This window comes from Canis aureus, chromosome 16 (genome assembly GCF_053574225.1).
Source record: "Canis aureus isolate CA01 chromosome 16, VMU_Caureus_v.1.0, whole genome shotgun sequence".
Lineage (NCBI taxonomy): Eukaryota > Metazoa > Chordata > Mammalia > Carnivora > Canidae > Canis > Canis aureus.
The window spans coordinates 32,325,107-32,341,274 of record NC_135626.1 but is presented as its reverse complement, the minus strand read 5'-3'; the positions used below and the strand labels follow the sequence as shown (position 1 = coordinate 32,341,274).

Below are 16,168 nucleotides of genomic sequence, written 5' to 3'. Positions count from 1 at the left end.
AGAAGGCATGTTTAGAGGATTGGAACTTTCAGCCCCATCCCCTGACCTCCAGGGAGGGGAGAGTGCCCAGAGGTGTAGTTCAGTCACCAATGGCTATTGATTTAATCAATTGTTTCTGCATAATGAAACTTCCATAAAGACTATGAATGCTGGGATTTGAAAAGTTTTTGGATTGATGGATCCAATCCAAGCATCTGCATGTAGGAGGATGGTGCACTCCAAATCCACAGGGATAGAAATTCCTGTGCCCAGGACCATTTTGTTGTCTGCCCCATATAGCTCTTTATCAGCTATTTGTTTTGATCCTTCATAATAAACTAGTAACAGTAAGTAAAACAATTCTCAGAGTTTTGTGCATAGTTATAGCAAATTATCAAATCCCAAAGGGAGGTCACAGGAATCTCTAATTTATGCTGGTCTACAGAAGTGTAGGAGGCTGGAACTTATGATTGGTATCTGATGTGGAGGGCAGTTATGTGAGAATGAACTTAAATATTAAGACCTCCCCTTAAACTGTGGGATCTGTGTTAATTCCAAGTAGTGTCACAATTGAATTGTAAATCACTTATTTGGGATTAGGACAGTTGGAGAACTGGCTGCTGTTGGGGGGAAAAACCCACACATTTGGTTTCAGAACTATTATAAATGAAAATGCAAGAGTCTGATTCTCAGAATTGCAAATTCAAAAATAAAACTTTATGAATATTCCACAAAAGATCACAGTGTATGATGGCAGACACAGGAAAAAAATTTATATGAAACAGGCATGTTGATTTCTTATAGTGGAATCTTCCATGTCAAGAAACGGCTACTCTTGATCCAGGGTTTCAAAGCATTCTTATGTTGAAAATTTAGCAGGTTATTTTCAAATTATTTAAAAATAATGTATTTAGTGAGTGTTGATCAAAAAGTACTTTGTGTTTGCTTCTTTTAAAAAAAGTTTTATCATTTAAGATGCATCTAATATCTTCCACTTGAATAGACCCTTCATAGGTGATTTAACCCTGCAAGTAGAAAGAAAGAAGAACTTCTGGATTGTTGACTTGTTAATTGATGCCTAAATATGATACCCTTCTATATAGCACATCTGTATATGCAATGAGAACATTCTACTCTTTATTATAGAAAATGCTCTTTTTTGGACTAAAAAATAAGTAAAAAAGAAGACATTAGTGCACTCGTAGGTTTTTGGGGGGCTGATGTGCAAAACCCTACTTAGAAGAATATTATGATTACTCATTATTTCAAGCAAAGGCAGTGTGTATGCACAAGTGCTAAAACTTCCACATGTCAAGTCTTCTTGAAGTAAATATTATAGTCAATGCAAGCTACTGAAAAGGGATGGTGCTATTTTATAATGTTTTATTTAACATTAATTATAATGAAGAATGAAAACCTTAGTAGTGTATATAGAAGCAAGATTTTATTAAAACCAAGTTCAGATTTATAGATAAGGGCACAATTGTGTCATGAGATTGCTTTAGTTTTTAAATGAACCACTGTGATTATAAATATTAAGTAAGATTGCATTCCTTTCTTGCTAATGAAGAACTCTGCAAAGGTTAAAAAAAAGGATGATGTGTTTGGATAATTGATAATTATTTAGCTGACTCTCCCTCTGAAAGCTCTGATAGGAGATGGTACAAAATGCTGAATCCTTTTTCTATCCAGGCACATTGTAGCAACAGATGTGCCCAGCCATTATTAAGAATGGAAAAATACCAATCAGTGTGGCATGCTTCCCTACTTGCCCCCAGAGCCAGCAAGGAGAACCAACACTGCCTAAACAACACCGTCTGTCCAACAGTCAGAGCCCACCTAAGATTTTGGATGGAACTAAACATTGTATGTGTATAACAGACTTTAAATAAGACAAATTCTTCTTGAAGCCAAACCATTTGTCTAATAAGGTACTTATTAGACAAATGCCTCAAACGTTATTGTGAAAAGTCAGCTTCTCTTACATTAGTGACTGGCTGGTTCACATATCCCAGCTCATTTAAGTGTCTCTGTCTTCCCTCTCGAGTGTTTTGTTTAAAATTAGAATACACTGCCAAGAAATGAACAGTAATTCCGTAATGATGGCTCCTGGCTCACTCTACCCTCACTCCCTCACTCGCTATTAAATCCAGTGGGTAAACTACACTGCTGTTCGTGTGTTTTTTTTAAATGCATATTTTGACCAAATTGATCACCTGTTTAAATTCCCTAGTGCCCCCTCCACCTCTCAGCCTTACTACACCTGTAGAAGATTTCACATACTTTAGCTTTGTATACAAATGTCATAAACTCTTCCTTACTTCTCAGAGATTTTAATATTCATTTGAAGAACAATAATATTAATTATTTATGGTTTATCTGCAAACACTGAGCCACAAAGACTCTGTCTTTATAAAACCTTTCTGTCTGGCATGCTCAGACAGGATTTCCATGGGTCTACTTAACCAAATGCCAGATGGATTGAAATTCCACTCATCTGTCCTTCATGTTTATCTATCTTTCTTTCTATCTTTCTATCTATCTATCTATCCAGCTAACTACTTATTTTAAAATCAAAATATATAAGGATCTGAAATGTATCTATAATATATTATTGTTCTTGACTCCAAAAGTAAGTGGAATAATATAAAATGGTTTAAGAAAAACAATTTCCTAAATTATGTACTTTTGAACAAACAAGCACATACAATATATGTAGAAAGAATCAGAAGGAACACCTTGTGCACATTATCTGAATATCTGTTAGATATATAAATACAAAAATCAACATTCCATCTTATTTCCATGATCAGGTTACAAAATGATCCTGTAAAGAGATTATTAAAAAAAATATTCAAAATTTTAATACACTTTGACCCAATGATTCTATTTCCTATAACCTTTAATAAAGACATAATTCCAATACCAAAAGGTTTCATACACAATAGTATTTAATGCACCAAAAAATAATTGTATAACCATATAATAGGATACTATTAATTCATTAACAATTGGGAAAAGTATAATATCATTAAAGCACCAATATAATATTTAGTGAAACACAAGTTTTTAGTTATATATGACATATGATCTCAATTTTACAAGTATATCCTGAATCGATGGAAAGAAACGACACTAAACTATTAACAATGGCTGCACTGTGTAATGAAATGTGAAATTTTTCCTGATTTTTATCATGAATTGTTTCTCAAAGTATCTTTAAAGTGTGTACAACTTCTTTATTAGAAAAAAAAAAAAAAAACCTCACTTGAAGAGGAGAATTATGTAGAATTGAGGGAATGAGGCAATTATACATCAGAACCTAGTCTTCCCAAGATTATTCTTCTCTAAATTTTATTTAAATATTCTGGTTAACAAACGTATCAAATGAACTATTTGGTCTTGTTAGATTTTGCAGTTTCATTAGGTTAGAAAAAAACCAGCTGGCATTTTGGTTTGGGAACATGTTAACAGCTGCCTTATTGGTAGGTAACTTATTAAAGTGCATTGGTAAATGGTCTCCCAACAAATTAGGAACATACACTCTTCTCATCTATTAGAATTCCAAACATACACAGAGACTCCATCTTATCCAAACAGACAAATCAAAGGAATTTTTAAATTAATTTTTATTTTTCCCTTGAAGCTAAGCTTTGTTTGAACTTTCCACAATTTCTGAGATAATTGAGATTTTATTGAGCATTTTCTTATTAAAAATTGAAGAGATCATGTAATTTTGATATTTCTCTGCAGAAAATGTCTCGCCAACATTAGCAGTCAACTGTTATGAAATCTTTCATTTGAAAACCTAACAGTTTTGCAAATTTGATTCATTACCACAAACTCTGAGAGCTCTTATATAATCAGCTACTCCTCTCTGATTATTCATTTCAGCTTAAAGTCCCAGTTAATATGGAAACAGATTATAAACAATTGCCCCTAAATGATCCAACAAAAAGCAAATTTGCAGAAGTGAAAATTATATATTGGGATCAAATACCAAAGTTCAAAACCTTTGCCTTATCAATAAAAATAAAATAAAATGTCTACAATCAAATCTTATGAAAACCTGTTCTTTTATCTAGAAGTGCATCCACATGTGTTTGGCTTTATATCAATAGAAGAAATGTAATAGTAACAATGACTACTTATTGGGCATTTGGTGTGTCCTAATATTTATACTATTGCATTATTGATGGGTTTTAAAATATTAAGTGAATTATTCCATTTAATTTTAAATAAATCTATTGAAGCACAACATATTTACAGAAAAATACATGTCAAAAGTAAAGAGCTCATGATTTTTCACAAAATATGCACTCTTGGGACTTTTGGGTGGTTCAGTAGTTGAGCTTTTGCTTTTGGCTCAGGGTGTAATCCTGGGGTCCAAGGATCAAGTCTCACATCAGGCTCCCTATGGGGAGCCTGCTTCTCCCTCTGCCTATGTCTCTGCCTCTCTCTGTGTGTCTCTCATGAATAAATAAAAAACAAAACAAAACAAAATATGCACACTCAGTAACAATCATCAATATCAAGAAGTAGAGCATCAGTAGCACCCTTGAAGCAACTTAATGCTCTCTTCCAGTCATTAACTCCTCTGCTATAGTAACTACCCTTCTGATTTCAATCAATGAATTTATATGATATATGATTGTGTGACTGAATTTTTCATTCAACATTGTGCTTAAGAAATTCATCCACGTTTTTGTGTTTAGACATAATTTTAAATCCTTATTTTTTTAAAAAAAAGATTTTATTTTATTTATTTATTTTATTTATTTATTCATGAAAGACAGAGAGAGAGAGAGGCAGAGGCACAGGCAGAGAGAGAAGCAGGCTCCATGCAGGGAGCCTGATGTGGGACTCGATCCTGGATACCGGGATCACGCCCTACCGAAGGCAGATGCTCAACTGCTGAGCCACTCAGGCATCCCTGTTCTTTATTATTTTTTAAAGATTTTATTTATTTGTTGGAGAGAGAGTAAGTGCAAGTAGGGGGGAGGAGCAGAGGAAGAGGGAGCAGACTTCCATGGTGAACAGGGAGCCTGAATTGGGGCTTGATCCCAGGACCCCGGAATCAGGACCTGAGCTGAAGGCAGACCAACCCTCAACCAACTGAACCACCCAGATGCCCCTGCTATATGTTCTTTAAAACATGTTTTTTTTTTTAAGGTTTTATTTATTCATTCATGAGAGATACAGAGAGAGAGAGAGAGAGGCAGAGGAAGAAACAGGCTCCATGCAGGGAGCCTGATGTGGGACTCCATCGATCCCTGGACTCCAGGATCATGCCCTGAGCTGAAGGCAGGCGCTCAACCGCTGAGCCATCCAGGCATCCAAAATCCTTATTTCTACTAATACTTCACTGGATAAATATTACATAGGTTACTTATCCCCTCTCCTACGTGATGAACATTTGAGTGTTTCTAAAATTTTGACTTAAAGTAATAGTTTCTGTGAACATTTATACATGTTCAACTTTAGTAGATACTGTTAAAAGGTTTCTAAATGGTTGTAACACCTTACACTTCCACCATTGGTGGGGACTTCAACCTTTGGTACTATTTATCTTTTCATATCAAGAGTTGAGACTTTTTATCCTTTTTTTTTTAGTGTAGCCTGTTCAGGTTAATAACAATGTTTCCATTTACATACACACAGATATATACACTCTATGGCTTTCTACTCTTTGAATGTTATATTGTAATACATAGGATTCTTAGTTAAATGTAGTTATTTTTTTCCTATTTTGGTATTATGGCTTTGAATTGTATCCTGATAAAGATGTCCTTACCTAGTCTAAGATCATGGAGATATTCTATTATTTTATCAAAGCTTTATTCTTTTACTCTTTATATTCTAAATGTACAATAGGAATTGTTTTTGTATATGATGTAAAACTTACATACTCCATGATTTATTTTTATATGGAAAAATATAGACTGGTATGTATAGGGAGATATTGAAAAGGTCATTCTTTCTCTGTCCTATAGTTTTATATTAGTCACAAACCAAATGATTGCATATACATGTTCATTTCTGGACTTACTGTTATTCTCTTGGTCTGTTTATTTTTGTGCCAAGACCACCAACTTTATTGTTGTTTTATAAATTAGTGTCAATACCTGCTCATGCAAACCCTCTAGTTTTGTTCTTTTTCAAGATGGCCTTTTCAGTTCTTGGCCCTTTATGTTAAAATTTTAGAATCAGCTTGTCAGTAATGATAAATTAACGGTGCTAGGACTTTGAAGGGTTTTCAGTGAATCTACAAAGAGATGGGAAAGGGATTAACAACCTTACAATATTGAATTTTCCAACATATGGGTGTGATTCATACCACAATTTGTTGACTTTTCCCTCCCTTTCAGTAATTTATGAGGATTTCTGTGTAGCAGTTTAGTATTCATTAAGGTATAATGTACATATATCTTACTAATTCTAGGTGTTTGAATTTTAATGCTACTAAAATAGTATCATTAAAAATTATATTTTAATTAAATATAGAAATTATATTCTAATTCCATGTAGCATGAAGTACTGTCAAGTATCATATACTTGTATATATGTATACATATATACATGTGTGTACATATACATGATACATATACATGCATATTATTCAGAAACACATACTCCCACACTCACACATTTATATGAACTCTGAGTTCACACCAATTATGATTTAATACTTCCAATTGTAATTTAACACCACAGGAGTCTTTCGGATTTTCCCCTTCCAATGTTTATAATTCCTTTCTCTGACAATGAGAAACCTGGCTGATATGACTCACAGTTTATTTACTTAATTGATCAGCCCTTGTTGTACATTTGTCTCCACCACCACCTCCCAGTGAAGGGGCTTCCTCACATTCCTCAGGTTCTGATGCTCTGATTGGTATAGTACCCTTCTCACCTTGCTTTCATGCCAGTACCTCATATTGGACTACCGTTGACATTCCTGCTCCAGTAGGCACCTTTCCTCCTCACTCTGTGGGGCCTCGATATCACTGCTGCAACTGCCTTAGTCTTGTGCAGATATGCCCTTATTCACTAGGTCTTTGGTGGGTTCCTCTACTACTGCCCTCCATGGATGCCCTCCACACCACTAATAATCTGTCCTGAGCTGCAGACATAGACCTGGCAAGGTTTAGTCCACCTCTTCCTCTACCTTGTTTCGAGCGTGCAGCCTTTAAGAAGTATTTAACCTACCATATTCTTCCTCTCCTCGGTAAGTCCTGAGCTCCACTTAGAGTGTCTGCCTCCCTTCCTTTTGGTCCTACCTGCCCTGAAAGCCCTGAATTCCAAATTCCACCTTCCCAATCTTGTGAAATTATCAAAAGTTCTGCCAGCTTTCTGCCTGGATTCTGAATCTCATGCCATTCTGTAATTAATTCATTGACTATTCCAGAAAGAAAATCAGCATGCAGGATTCAGGGCTCCCCTAAATTCTCCTCAATTTCTGTTTCTCAGAGGAGAAAAAGAATGGTCCTTCAACTTCTGGCCCATTTGGCAGCTTTCTGATATACTCAAAGTATACACTTTTTATTTCTCTAATTGTTCTTGGTGAGAGTGTTGGTCTGCTATGAGCTATTCCATCGCAGTCCTGAATTTCTACAAAACCTGATGGGATAAGTTTTATAGTACACATTTTAAAAAATAAGATAACTCAAATATAGGAATGCATTATAACCATGGTCACAGTATCAGTGAATAGCAGATCTGGATCTCAACTTTAGTTATGTCTGATTTTAGAAGTATTGCTGTCAATTCTGCACCTTTTATCACCATGAGTTAGTGTCTCCAATTTACACTAGATTTTTAAGTAGTCTATGATAAATAGTCTGCAACTAAAGAGGAAGAGCTAATAAAAAGTGAAAGAAAGGGAGGAAAAGCCATTCACTTTGAACTGACTCAAAAACACAGGTAATGCACTTCCTTGCCTATCAGAGGCCTAATCTATGTCAATATTTTTCACTTAACTCTATTGACAGTGGGGCAGATAATGCTTTGTTGAGAAACAACTAGCCTGTGTGCTGGAGGATGTTTGACAGCATCTCAGGCCTCTACCCACTAGATGCCAGCAACATTCCCTGGTTGTCACAACCAAAAATGTCTCTAGATAATGCCAAATGGCCCCTGGGAGATAAAATCACCCTTGGTTGAAAACTGCTGACCTTATACTAAGAGATAATTTTGAATGTGGTAGGTCATTTAAATCAAACTCCTAATATATTCCCTCTTTGTTGGTTGAAACTGAAAAGTGCAACTTAATTTGTTTTTCAAATTCCCACTAAATCTGGAGGACCATGAAACTTAAATTCAATAAGATACATGCAGTGAGATCTGCACACTCAGAAATAAGACAAAATAGATGAGAAATGGTGGCAAGTGCATTACTGGTTGTGTCCTTCTCTGAATAGAAATCTATAAAACAATAAATAAGCTGCCAAGTTCAGCATAGCCTAGCCTTGTCTTTCATAATTCCCCACAGTGTACTTAGAGGAAAAGAGTTTAATTCCTATTGAACTTTTATCCAAATTTAGTAAAAAGCAATATAAATCTTTCTCTGTCCCTCTGCTATTCCCCTACCTGCCACATCATCACTCTTTTGCTTGCTAGTGTAAAGAGTTTGGCTTTGTTTTCAAGAGGGTAGGAAGCTGTCACTTAAGCTGCAATTATGAAAAATGTGCTCTGAATTCATTTCAACAAAGCAGCAATAGGATCCTGACATAGGCAAGTACTTTTCAACTTGGAATCAGGTCAGCTGTCAAATAACTGCATGTAGCTCCTTTAGGACCTTGAATTTTGTTTACTCACCTTTTTATTTCTAACCCTAATACAGTGCCTGATATGTAGTGAAACAAATATAGTAGTCCCCATCACCTCCATCTGTGGTTTTGCTTTCCATGGTCAACCAGGGTCTGGAAGTAGGTGATACTCTTTCTGACAAATTGTCAGAAGGTCCATAGCAGCTTAACACTATCACATGCCTGAGTCATTCACCTAACCTCCTCTCATCACAGGGGCATTTCATCATCTCACATCATCACAAGAAGAAGGGAGAGTGCAATATAGGAATATATTCCTAAAGAGAGAGAGAGAGAGATTGCTTTCACATAACTTTTATTACAATATATTGTTCTGGTTGTTCTATTTTACTATTAGTTATTGTTGTTATAAATCTCCTACTGTGCCTAATGTAGAAGTTGAACATTATCATAGATATGTATGTATAGGAAACAATATGTCACATAGGGTTCAGTATTCTCCAGGGTTTCTTTTTTTAGGATTTTATTTATTTATTCATGAGAGACACACACAGAGAGAGAGAGAGAGGCAGAGGCACAGGCAGAGGGAGAAGCAGGCTCCATGCAGGGAGCCTGGACATGGGACTCAATCCCAGGTCTCCAGGATCACACCACGGGCTGAAGGCAGCGCTAAACCGCTGAGCCACCAGGGCTGCCCTCTCCAGGGTTTTAAACATCCCCTGGGGGTCTTGGAACACAGCTCCCACAGATAAGCGGGGACCACTGTATTAATGACTATCAAGTACTTCCATAACTAAAATGAATAAATAAATGTTCAAGGAATATATTATCCATATTGATTTTGAGAAAAAATATATGAATTCATACATACAGACACACATACACATACACCCACAAATAAGACACTTTAATGTGAGTGTGAGAACTTTAAGGAAGAACTTTTATCCTAAGTATATATAGTTCATTGCCTTATTGGAGACAGCAAACTATATCCTGAGTTTCTACTGTATAATAACACTATGTTAGTTACTTTTATAACTGCCAGTATGTACTCATTTGTAAGTTTAAAAATATATTCAGGGATGCCTGGATGGCTCAGCAGTTTGACACCTGCCTTTGGCCCAGGATGTGATCCTGGAGTCTTGGGATTGAGTCCCACATCTGGCTCCTTACATGGAGCCTGGTTATCTCTCTGCCTGTGTCTCTGCCTTTCTCTCTGTATCTCTCATGAATTAATGAATATATACATACATATATATATATATATGTATGTATATATTCAGAACTTAAGGGCAGAAAACTGCCCACATAAATCTAAACATGTTGGGATGTGATAGATAAAAGAAGTAATGCAGAAAATGTAGATATTTCACTTTAGCTGGAAGACAAAAGAAAAAAACTTCATAACATATAAAGGCGTGGCCACTCTATGATAAATATACAAAGTCAAGATTACCTACCTCAAAGAAAAGAATAAACAGATATATATCACTTATGTTATGCGTCTGCTGTGGCATCACTAATGAGGATTTGCTTTTGAATCTATGGAGAAAATGTGAGTTCATGCACAAATGTGTATATCTTGACTATACATGTTTTCTGTTTCTAAACATTTGTAATCTGCCTTTTCTGCCAATATAATCATTAAGCAAAAATGCTAAAATCTACAAAAAGAAGCAAAATAACATGCAAAAAGTTACTCTATACAAAATACTATTCTTGAATATTGAGAACTCATGGATTGTCTTCGTCGATTCAAGCTATAAAAGAATACCACAGACATGGGGACTTTAAACAACAGAAACTTATTTCTCACAGTTCTGGCAGCTAGAAGCCCAAGATGAGGGTGCCAGCATGGTTGGGTTCTGGTGAGAGGCCTCTTTTATGTGACAGGTGGCCATTTTCTCCCTGTAACCTCAAATGGCAGAGAGCAGAGAGAGAAGCAAGCACTCTCTTGGGATCCTTATAGGGACACTAATCCCATCCACTAATGTTCCATTCTCCTGACCTCAGCTAATCCTAATTACCTTCCAAAGACCTGACTTTCTCATACTATCACTCTAGGGAGAAGGGTCTCAACGTATGAATTTTGAGGGGGACCACAGACATTCCGTCCATAACATGGATATTATTGGGTTTGGGTTCAACCATATTCTACTGCTTGCATTTCATTATATTTGCTTTTTCATTTGCCTGTACTGTTTCCCTTGCTGGAAACATGTTAAACCTTCTTTTTGGTTTTTTGGGGGTTTTGTTCTGTTCTGTTTTGTTGTTTTATCCATTGCATGATTAAATGTACATTCTCTTGGTAAATTTCCTGACATCATTACCCTGAATTAGATTTCTTTCCTATGAATTCTAACTGAATCTTCTTTGGAAAATTAGCATGGCAATCATCATACTGACTTTCAATTGGTAGTTTAATACAATTAGTATTAATAGCATGACTAATAATTTAATTAATACATACATTTCACCTTATATTTCAAATGTCTTAAAATGCAGAAAATAAATCAAATATATAAAAAATATTCAGTGCTCTGTGAACAAACAAGGTGTCAATCATGCCATGTCATCTAATTCTCAACCTGGCACAATCCTAATGAACTTCCACAGCAGAAATTTTTATCTCAGCTTTTAAACTTAAGATTTTGCCTAAAATATGTCATTCATGGATCATTACTCTATGGATTTCAGAACTGACTCATTAAATTCTCAGCTAAGGGGTGTTTGTAGTTACATACCTAAAAAAAGTAATTTGGCTAGTTGTGCAGTAAATATTTACCTGCAGGAGCCTAAAATTGCCAATGTTTATACGCTTGAGTAACTGATTGTCACTTCCGGCATGCTTTACTGTGCTAATATTCTGCAGTGTAAGCTGAATTCTTAACTACTTCCTAACTTGAAGGTAGTTTTGGGGCTACACTGAATCTAACAATATCCCCCAGAGAAACTGGGGAATGTTAGTGTGTTGAAATTCTATTATTAACTAAAATTTTCTCTTCGTATTTAATGAATTAATGCCTCTGTATCCTAATTCACAGCTGATGGCAGCTTTAAGTGCTCTTTTCTCCTGGAAGTGGCAAGTCCCAACTTACTATGGAGACAACTCCTTGCAAGATAAATGGCACCAGGCAACTATTTTCAACCAAACTATTGCTTATTAGGGTAAGATGTTTACAGTCATTTTTTAATCCAAATTATAGGATTTCTCTCCTTATCTTTACTCAATTTTAAGGAAAGTTCAAAAGATATTCAAACTCTGCTTCTTTTTCCTCAGATGTATTTCAAAATCAAAGATTTTCCCTATGTCTTCAGGGATGGCAAAGATGAGGAGACGGTGAAATAACTTTCTGCAGTTGGCCTTTCTGAGAATCAAGCTTCTCTATCCTGGCTATAATAATTTATTCTTGTGTAGATTCTCACATAAATGATAATCATGTTTATTATGAGCCTTGAGAAACAGCAGAATTTATATTTATTAGACATTCTCAATTCCATGTCTCACACAGCAGCCAGAACATACTATTACATGGAATGAAAACCAGAAGGCACTAAACACAGAAAGAGCATATAGCATTAAGCACTCACTGTATGAATTGCTTCATACTGGATGTTATCTTTTTATTAGAGATATGGTTTTAACTAGCTTAGTTCCCTCAACTCAGTGAGAGGTTCATGATCCTTTTTTTTTTTTTTTTTTTTTGGCATCTCCTTCATAACTAAATAACTATGTGGTAAGATTTATTCAAACTAAGCTAAAATTACTCTCATTTGGCAAGAGATCAAGTCTTAATAAAATAACATGTTTAAACACTTTTAGTACCAGGATGCACTAAATACTCCTAGAAAAAATTGACAGTTTCCCCACAGATGAACTCTGAATCTATTACTTTTTATTGCTTTAAATAAATGACATACGCACACTTAGGCAAATAATATTCCACATTAATGCCAAAATACAGTGTAGCCCAACAGGGGCTTTGTGAACCTCCATATCATTGGCTGCCTTATTTCCAGATCATAAACTTGACTAAATCTCATGTCTTAGGGAGTACAAACCTACTACTAACCATTCATCTTAGGAAATGCATGTTCATGTGGCTTGAACTGACATGAAACAAACTTAAAGGATATGTAGTGAGCTCTGACAATCACTTATATATTTTCCTTGTGAGGCAAATGGTGATAATTCTTTTAGTAGCCAAAGTATAATTGACCTAGAATAATCTTTTTCCAACCAAGATACATAGCAAGAAAAAACAATTAACATAATATTGAGTTGCTGGTAACTTTAAGTTAACCTGTGCTAAGGAAGTTTGTATCAGAAATCATAGGTTTGGGTTAAATTTAGAGAAAAGGGAATATGTGAAACCTAAAGTCTTTTTAGTTGCAATTAAATATAATCTATATTTATAATTTATAATCTATAATCTATATATAATTAAGAATTATAACTTCATTGGTACATAGTAAATTTACAAAGTCATTTTTTCCTGCTATAGATATTCCAGTGTGTGTATGTACAGGTATATGTATCCATATGTAAGTATGTATGTATGCACATAATATTTTTGCAGATTATGACTACAATTATTATTAACAAGTACTTTGGATAGCTTCCCTAAAATTCTTAAGTAAACAATAGAAAAATTTAGTTCTATGCAACCATATGTACAGGTATATAAGTGCATGCACAGACACACACCCGCATACACACTCATGCTTTTGTTGGATAGTATTTATGTATATATTAAAGAATGGAGTTTCTGCTACCCTAAGTAGAGAAATCTAGTTAAGCACCACTTCTTGCAAAAAGTACATCTGAGTATGAAATGTAAATAGCACAGTTATTAAGTATACCAGCTTTGGAGTTAGACTCAAAGGTTCCAATCCAGCTTGCAAATACCAGCTTTGTGACTGTTGAAAAGGACTTTTCTTCTCTAATTCTTAGTGTTCTAATGTTATAAAAGAGTGTTAATAATGTACTATATCATAGAATCATTACGATGATTAAGAGAAACAATGTTCACAAAGTACTTATTGCATTTCAAATTAATTAGTATCTGAAATAGAAGAGTCAACAAATATGTGATATAATACTAACTAAAATAACTAAACTAATACTTTAATAATGATTAAGGGAATTCAAGATGTACTCTCTAATCCTATGAAAAATATCTATTAGCTTGCAATTTCACCTTCACATATGTATTTTTATGTTATTAATTTTTTCATTTGTTCTTAGGAGATTCATTGAACCCCTCTACTCTTCTTTTATTGTCCTAGCAAATGGGATGGGATGGGATGGTGGTCAAAACAAACATAGTCTTTTCCTTATGGAGCTTGCAAAGTAGTAGGGAGAAAGAGATAATAATCATGTAAATACATGACTATAATTATGACACTGGCCAAAAATTTTTTTAAGATTTTATTTATTTATTCATGAGAGACACAGATAGAGAGTGAGGCAGAGACACAAGCAGAGGGAGAAGCAGGCTCCATGCAGGGAGCCCAATGTGGGAATCAATCCCAGGACTCCAGGATCAAGCCCTGGGCCAAAGGCAGACACTAAACCACTGAGCCACCCAGGGATCCCTGACAATGGCCAAAAATTTAAATTGAAGTTGCTAAGGAATTATTTACGAGGAAGATCTATTGTAATCTGAGATACAGTCACAAATACAAGATGTCATATGCAATATTTGGGACATATTTCTACTAAAATACTTACAGTATCTGTTTACCTGAAATAATTATTTATCTGCAATTCAAATTTAGAGAGACTTCTCCAAGAAGAATTAGTTCCTGAGTTGACAACTGTAGAATAAGAAAGCAGCATCAAGGTAAAAGGGGTGCAGAATGTTGGAGTTTTACTGAGGTAGAAGAGGTAGCAAGGTATCCTGAAATGGAGAGAGTATTAGTATATTTTAAGAATTGATGGTGCTGTTGTGCTGGGACTCAGAAAACAAGACAGGTGGTGTTGCATAGGGCTAAAGACATAGTCAGGTCTAGATAAGCAAGAATCTTGATCCATACTTGATTGGAAATCACTGAAAGTTTTAGGCATTAGAGTAGCATCAGATTTACATGTTAGTCACAGGAACTTTTTCAACAGCACCTCTATCACTTTTGACACACAGCTCTTCTTGGCAGAGTTGCTCCAAGGTGCACTTATTGATCACCTCACAAAGTCAAGGAAAAAGAACACAAAATAGCCACGTGGCAAGGGCAAGCGTATTGAGGTGCTATGATGGAAAGTGGAAAAGTGCTGAATTTCAGGGCTGAAATGAACAACTCTGAGAATCCTGTGGATAAATATTTATTGTTATACTCAATTAGTATTTTCACCAGGATAATTGTCAATTTCTATATTTGAAAGACTTTTGATATCTATCATCAAATTCTTTTTTTTAAGATTTTATTTATTTATTCATGAGAGACACACAGAGAAAGGCAGAGACATAGGCAGAGGGAGAAGAAGTTTCCATGTGGGGAACCTGATGTGGGACCCGATCCCAGGACCCCGGGATCACAACCTGAGCCAAAGGCAGACACTCAATCACTGAGCCACCCAGGTGCCCCCATGTCTTTTGTGTTCTTAATATTAACTTTGGTAAAAAAAAAAAAATCAACTGCATTTACCTTTACATATAGAGTTATGTTAAATAAAGACATCCATACGGAATCAAGAGAGAAATGTAAGTAAGCCATTTCTCATTAACTAACTTATGGAAACAAGAACAAATCTGTAATTCGAAACACACGAAGCAGAGATAATGTACTGGCATTAAATGAGACTTTAAACTTAAAGCATTATACAAACAATAGCTATTAAGTTGCAGGGGTTATGAAATACTATGCTGCTTAAGTTAAAAAATTGAAAAAAGAAAAACCCAAATCCTGAATGTCCTGTTTGTGGAGAGAAGCAGCAAATATTTTGAAAGATTATTGTGTAGGCAAAAGTTGGTGGGAGGGTATTGGCTATAATATGTTTCAGTTTAATATATTGTATCTATCCTTTAACATAGGGCAAAGATGAGGTAAATATTGTTTTCCTTATTTTTGAAAATGAACTACATAGGAGAACCCACAGTAAATATGATAACCTGAGAAGTGAACAACAGGTAAGATAATTTTGGAAATATTCAGGCGTGAGTTTCTATGGATTTAGTATATGTTAACATAACTTGGCCTAAATACTACTGCAAGTGAATTACTGTTTATGGGGTCAGCAGTGCGTGTGCAACAAGCCCATGAGGTCTGTATTATTATCTCCATTTTGCAGATGAGAAAATGGAGGCTCAGTGAATTTGAGTAATTTGCTGACTGTGACACAAGTATGGAGTAAAAGCACTAGGGCTGAAGCTTAGATCTGCCTGATACTGGCACCTGTCCTCATTCTCCTCTGTCCATTCCAT

The 16,168-nt window shown here is 35.2% G+C and overlaps 1 long non-coding RNA gene across 21 annotated transcripts in view; it reads right to left on the bottom strand.

Moving 5' to 3' along the window:
• Positions 1-662: 662 nt before the first annotated feature.
• LOC144286341 (uncharacterized) overlaps positions 663-16,168 on the bottom strand; it is a 55,202-nt gene continuing 39,696 nt past the window's right edge. For 10 of the 21 annotated variants that reach the window (XR_013354394.1, XR_013354395.1, XR_013354401.1 and 7 more), the window contains 4 exons: positions 14,495-14,650; positions 8,797-9,064; positions 6,105-6,244; positions 663-1,004 (listed from right to left, as the gene is read on the bottom strand). This is a non-coding gene — a long non-coding RNA (uncharacterized LOC144286341). Of the gene's footprint in view, positions 1,005-2,687; positions 2,807-6,104; positions 6,245-8,796; positions 9,065-14,481; positions 14,651-16,168 lie in introns of all 21 variants that reach the window. The other 11 variants (XR_013354391.1, XR_013354398.1, XR_013354403.1 and 8 more) reach the window with 5 other exon arrangements.